This window comes from Apium graveolens, chromosome 7 (assembly GCF_009905375.1).
Source record: "Apium graveolens cultivar Ventura chromosome 7, ASM990537v1, whole genome shotgun sequence".
Taxonomy (NCBI): Eukaryota; Viridiplantae; Streptophyta; class Magnoliopsida; order Apiales; family Apiaceae; genus Apium; species Apium graveolens.
In genome coordinates this window covers 74,772,418-74,779,217 of record NC_133653.1, presented here as the reverse complement: position 1 = coordinate 74,779,217, position 6,800 = coordinate 74,772,418, and the positions used below count along the sequence as shown (strand labels likewise).

Below are 6,800 nucleotides of genomic sequence, written 5' to 3'. Positions count from 1 at the left end.
TAACTCACGTTTCTTTGTGCAGAGCAACACTTACTTCCAGGCATCCCTCCATCAGGCTAGGTCCTGGAAAGGGAACTCAGACGAGTTTGAGAGGGAGATGAAGAAGTGGAAGGAGAGAGCTGAGGTCCTGGAGAAGAAGCTGGATACGAAGAAGGAGGAGCTATCTAAGGCTCATTCCGAGCTGGTTAAGCTTAGGAGTGATAAGGAAAAACTCATTGATGATTACATGGATTCTGACAAATTCAAGAATCTCATGAAAATCCACGATGAGGGTCTTTATTCTATGCAGGATGGGATGCAGCTGTGAAGGCTGTCTCAGAGAAGCATCCTGGCCTAGTAGATCCCAAGGACTTTATAAGTCCTGAGCAGCCAGAGACAGATGATAGCTTGGATGCTCTCTTCAACTCTCCCCAGCCTGATGATTGTATTCTGGATCCCAGCACTGCCTCTCCTCCTGCTTCTCTCGCGAAGGATGCTGAGAAGGAAGGTGCCAAGAAGGAACATGGGAATGAGGGCCCTCAAATGGAGGAATAGTATTTCTAGTTTGTTTTTTTATTCATAACTTATTGTATTCTGAACTTGTTTGTATTCGGAACTTATTACCCTTCGGGGTTTATTTATGCTGCTTTTTTCTTCATACCCTTCTCCTTTAATTTTTCAGCACTTATTATGGTTTTTAAAGAGAATGTTCAATGACTTGAACAACTTGGTCCTTTGAGTTGTGCAACAAGCACTCCATACAATAGAAAAATTCTTGAAGTCTTCTTGTTTTAACGATCAAAACATGATTTTTGTTAAAATCACACAAAGTATTATCACAACTTAAATATCCAAAGGTTGAAATAATTTCAAACTCATTAATATAAAGTCTGGTTTTCCAAAACCCTGCATGGTATGGGTTCGACCTCTAACAATAATGAATCAACAATGTAAATCCTACTGGAATTAGAATATAAAATCCTACGCAAGCAAAGCTTCAAGGTGCTTTTCAACCTACTTGTCGTTTTGACAAGTGAAAATCGTGTTCAAATGATTTACACATAGTAAACCTTCAGGTTTTGTGCATGCCAAGTTCTCGGGACTTCAAAATGATCCATGGTCTCTAACTTGTAGGTTCCCCTTCCTTGAACGCTCTTAACCTTATAGGGCCCTTTCCAGATTAAGGCAAGCTTTCCTTTCTGCCCTACTCAAGAGGCTTCCACTTTCCTAAGGACTAAATCTCCTTGTTTGAAGAACCTTTCCTTAACCCTTAGGTTGTAATAGAACGAAGCTTTCTTCTGATAGTTCATTAACTTCACATGTGCTTCATCCTGTACTTCATCAATTAAGTCCAAGGCTAATCTTTGCCCCTCCTCATTTTCCTCAACATTAAAAGCCTGGATTCGGGGAGATGAGTGCGATATTTCTACAGGGACAACTGCTTCTGCCCCATATGCCAACATGAAGGGAGTGGCTCTGGTAGTGACTCTACAAGTAGTTCTGTAAGCCCAAAGTATTCATCCACCCAATTATTCATGGATTTCTAAATCCTCTTCTTTAGTCCATCCAGGATTATTCGATTTGCCACTTCGCTTTCCCATTGGCTTGTTGGTGAGCTACGGAGGTAAATTGTAACTCAATCTCATTCTCGTCGTAATACTTCTTGAATTCCTTATTGTTGAATTATGTTCCATTATCGGTAACTAGGATACGAGAAATTCCATAACGGCACATGATATTTTCCCACAGGAATTGTGCAACCTGCTTAGTTGTGATTTTGGCTAATGATTTGGCTTCAATCCACTTAGTAAAATAATCAATGGCTATAATAAGGAACTTCCTTTGTGCCGAGGCCATAGGGAAAGGTCCAAGTATATCCATTCCCCACATAACAAAGGGGATGGGAGAATTGATGGTGGTCAGCATCTCGGGGGGTTGTCTAACGACAGGTGCATGCTTCTGACAGCGATCACACTTCTTCACCTACTCTTTGGCATCGGCCATCATTTCTGGCCAATAAAAGACCAAACGGGTTATTTTTTGAGCTAGTGCTCTACCCCCAAGTGTTGCCCACAGATACCTGGCAAGTAATATACCACTTAGAACGTCTTATAATGGCTTGAATTGATGTCTTGAAGTCAAGCATTTTGTGTATTTGATGCATTTTTCTAGTTTTTTTACATTTCAGGGTATAACTGGCATATGTAGGAAGAATTCATCGAAATAAGCCTAGGGAAGTGCTTGGCATTGGTTGTGGGAAGTTAGGAGCAGAATTCAGCAAAATCAGGAGCAAAATTTTATATTTCCAGAAGGTGTTGGGGCGCCCGCCCAGAAAGCTGGGGCGGCCTCCTGGGAGCTGGGGCGCCCGCTCAGGAATCTGGGGCGGCCGCCCTGGGTCGAGAAAATTAATACTGATTTTTACAATCCTTATTCTGGTGGACTTCTGAGATGGCTGGTTCTTGTGGGTTTCTATATAAGAGTTTTCAGAGACGTTTCAAAGTGTGTGGTATTAAGCAAGGAGCAAGGAGAGAAGGAAGAAGACCGTTTTAGCACATCGCAACGAAGAAGAGGAAGCATACGTTTTCTTGTGATTCTTTTATTCGTTGTATCAGTGGATGCTAGTTTTTTTACTTTGAACCTTATTACTCTTGTGACGTACTCTGGTTTTAATAAGTATTTTTATTAGTTTATATTGTGTGTTATTATCATGTTTTCATATGAACCCATGGTGATGATGAGTTCACTCATGGGCTAATCGTGATCATGGGGTCGTAACAGATTTACTATGGATTTCTTTAGTTAGTTGTTTAATACCTTAGTGTGTGATGATTGTATGATATCTAGCATAGGTTGTGCTTATTCGTCTTATGTACGTCGCGAACATATAAGATAGTCTGTTAATCTCTTGTGAAGTGACGGTGGATCTTGAGGTTTGGAACTTGCCATGCTAGCATAGGTTCATGTATGTGTATGCATGATTAGTGCGTAACTCTAACCATTTTACTTGCCCTGTGTAATCATAAATAATAATCTGTGCTTAAATCGTTATGTTGTCAAATTCTGTAGACATATAGGGTCTCAACATAATTGATGCCTATTCAACTTCTAACTTAATTGTGGATGATTGGTAGAATGGTATTAGTACAACGAAAGTTGGCTTTTATCAGTTTCGTGTTATTCGATTAATATCATCACCGTTACATGCTAAGGGTAATAACAATAACTATTGAAGGAAGTAGTAATGAAGTTATGATCTCATGTGTGTTTAATATTGTTAATTCATGTGTCAATTAAGTGTTTTAATTCTTATAGTTAATTGTAGTTAATAATTAGTTAATCAATCTTAAGTGTTATTGTCTTGACATTGAGAAGTAATCATACATTGGTGAGTGAGTGTTAATTATATATAATTAGTCTGAGTCTATGTGGGAACGAACTAGAAATTATTCTATATTACTTGCGAACACGTATACTTGCGTGAATTATTAGCGCGTGTTTTATGCCTAACAAGTTTTTGGCACCACTTCCGGGGACTCGGCGTATTTGTTTAGTTTATGTACTTACCATCAGTGGTCATTAGGGCTCATTGATTAAGGCGTGTTACTTATAGTTTTCGGTTGTGTTTCAGGTACTTTAGCGAGCGTTTATGCAAACACGTTCTCGTACTCGCAAGAGGACTTTAGATACGGCTGAGGAGACAGACTCAGTTCTTGATATTCCGGAGAAGATAGATTTTGAAGATTCGGATAAAGAGAGTGAGCGAAAGAACCAGTAATCATGGGTGATCGTATAGTTCCAGCAGTGGATCCAGCTCTTATGGACTTTTCTCGGCCTAAAATTGATGATATTCGGTCAAGCATCCTTCATCCGGCTATTCAGGCTAATACTTTTGAAATCAAGCCGGGCACTATTCAGATGGTGCAGAATTCTGTTTCTTTTGGAGGTGCTGCGACTGAAGACCCCAACATGCATATCAAGAATTTTTTCGAGATCTGTAGTACTTTCAAATATAATGGTGTTACTAATGAGGCTATCAAGCTGAGGCTTTTCCCATTTTCTCTGAGGGATAAAGCTAAGGACTGGTTACATTCTGAACTAGCTGGGTCCATCACTACTTGGCAAGATCTTGCGCAAAAGTTTCTGGTGAAGTTCTATCCAATGGCAAAGACCACAGCTATGAGGAGTGCTCTTACTCAGTTTACGCAGCAACCGACTGAATCTATGTGCGAAGCTTGGGAGCACTACAAGGAGATGTTTAGAAAGTGTCCACATCATGGTATGCCTGACTGGATGGTGATCATTGGTTTCTATAATGGTTTGGGGGCCCAATCTCGGCCCATGCTCGATGCAGCAGCTGGAGGCGCCTTGTGGGCCAAAAGCTATACTGAGGCTTATAACCTTATTGAAACTATGGCTGCAAATGAGCATCAAAACCAAACTCAAAGGATGATGCCTGGGAAGGTAGCAGGTATTCTGGAAGTTGATGCAGCTACAGCTATTACAGCGCAGCTCCAAGCGCTATCTTTGAAGATCGATTCCTTAGCCAACTATGGAGTCAATCAGATAGCTATGGTCTGTGAGCTTTGTGCAGGCTCTCATTCTACGGATCAGTGTTCTCTCGTTAATGAATCTGTTCAGTATGTGAACAATTATCAGTGACCGCAGCAGCCTGTGCCAGCTACTTATCATCCTAACAACAGAAATCATCCCAATTTCAGTTGGAGCAATAATCAGAATGCTGTTCAGCAACCATATCAGCAACCTATAAGTAAGCAGTTTAATCCACCTGGATTCCAGCAACCACAACATTATGCTTAAAGGCAATCATATCCTCAACAAGGAGGTGCTGCTCCACCTTCTAGTGCAGATTTCAAGGAGCTCAAGCTGTTGTGCAAAAGTCAGGCTGTTTCTATCAAGACCTTGGAGAATCAAATCGGTCAAATAGCCAATGTCATGCTCAATCATCAACCTGGAACACTTCCCAGTGATACTGAAGTGCCAGGCAGGAAGGAAGCTAAGGAACAAGTCAAGGCTGTCACCTTAAGGTCTAGAAAAGTTGCTGATGCTGAAAAAACAAAAGATGGAGAAGCTAAAGTTGTAGATGAAGAAGAGAAGTAAAAGGAGAAAGCGGCGGAATCAAGGAAGACTACTGTTGAACACACTCTGCCTGAGGGTAATACAAGGGAGAAACAGCTCTATCCTCCACCATCTTTTCCTAAGAGATTGCAAAAACAAAAGCTGGATAAGCAGTTCGGTAAGTTTCTGGAGGTGTTCAAGAAACTTCACATCAACATACCTTTCGCCGAGGCTCTGGAGCAAATGCCTAGTTATGCGAAATTTATGAAGAGTATTCTTTCAAGGAAGGTGAAACTGGATGACCTTGATACCGTTGCTCTAACGGAAGAGTGCAGTGTTGTGCTGCAACAAAAATTAACTCCGAAGCTTAAAGATCCAGGTAGCTTCACCATTCCTTGCACCATTGGCAAGTTGTCTTTCGACAAGTGCCTGTGCGATTTGGGAGCAAGCATCAATCTGATGCCATTGTCTATCTTCAAAAAGTTAAATTTGCCTGATCCAAAGCCCACCTACATGTCTCTACAATTGGTTGATCGTTCTATTACATACCCACGAGGCATCGTGGAAGACGTGTTAGTAAAGGTGGATACGCTCTTCTTCCCTGCAGACTTTGTCATTTTGGATTTCGAGGAAGATAAGAAGATTCCCATAATCTTGGGAAGAGCTTTCTTGGCTACAGGCTGTACCTTGATAGATGTGCAGAAAGGTGAACTTACTATGAGGGTGCAGGATCAGAATGTGACATTCAATGTATTCAAGGCAATGAAATTCCCTACAGAAGATGAGGAGTGCTTAAAGGTGGATTTGATTGATTCTGCGGTAACTTCAGAACTTGATCATGTGCTAATGTCTGATGCCTTAGAGAAAGCCTTAGTGGGGGAATTTGATAGTGAAGATGAGGAAGGCAATGAGCAATTACAATATCTAAATGCTTCTCCTTGGAGGCGAAAGCTAGACATGCCATTTGAATCTCTTGGTAATACTGATCTCAAGAATGCTGAGGGAAAGCTCAAACCATCTATTGAGGAAGCACCTAATTTGGAGCTTAAACCATTGCCTGAACACTTGAGGTATGCTTTTTTAGGTGATGCATCTACTTTGCCTGTTATTATTGCATCTGACCTTTCAGGTAGTGAAGAGGAAAAGCTCTTGAGGATCTTGAGAGAATTCAAATCGGTCATCAGATGGACTATAGCAGATATAAAAGGTATAAGCCCTTCGTACTGCATGCATAAAATTCTGCTAGAGGAAGGTAGTAAGCTGACGGTTGAGCAACAGCGAAGACTTAATCCTATCATGAAAGAAGTGGTGAAGAAAGAAATTCTGAAGTGGCTAGATGCAGAAATCATATATCCTATATCTGACAGTTCTTGGGTGAGCCTCGTGCAATGTGTACCTAAGAAAGGAGGTATAATTGTGGTAGCAAATGAGAAGAACGAGCTCATCCCCACTCGAACAGTCACAGGATGGAGGGTATGCATGGATTACAGAAAGTTGAACAAATCCACGAGGAAGGATCACTTCCCTCTTCCATTTATTGATCAGATGCTTGACAGGTTGGCCGGTCATGAGTATTATTGTCTTCTGGATGGCTATTCGGGCTATAATCAGGTTTGCATTGCACCAGAAGATCAAGAAAAGACTACTTTCACTTGTCCATTTGGCATATTTGCTTTTCGAAGAGTTTCGTTTGGCTTATGTGGTGCACCTGCCACTTTTCAGAGATGCATGATGGCTATATTCTC

At 41.1% G+C, this 6,800-nt stretch overlaps 1 non-coding gene across 1 annotated transcript; it reads right to left on the bottom strand.

Moving 5' to 3' along the window:
* Positions 1 to 4,152: 4,152 nt before the first annotated feature.
* Positions 4,153 to 4,259, bottom strand: LOC141675945 (small nucleolar RNA R71). Its single transcript, XR_012556568.1, has one exon. It is a non-coding gene; the product is annotated as a small nucleolar RNA R71 (small nucleolar RNA).
* Between the last annotated feature and the right edge of the window lie 2,541 nt (positions 4,260 to 6,800).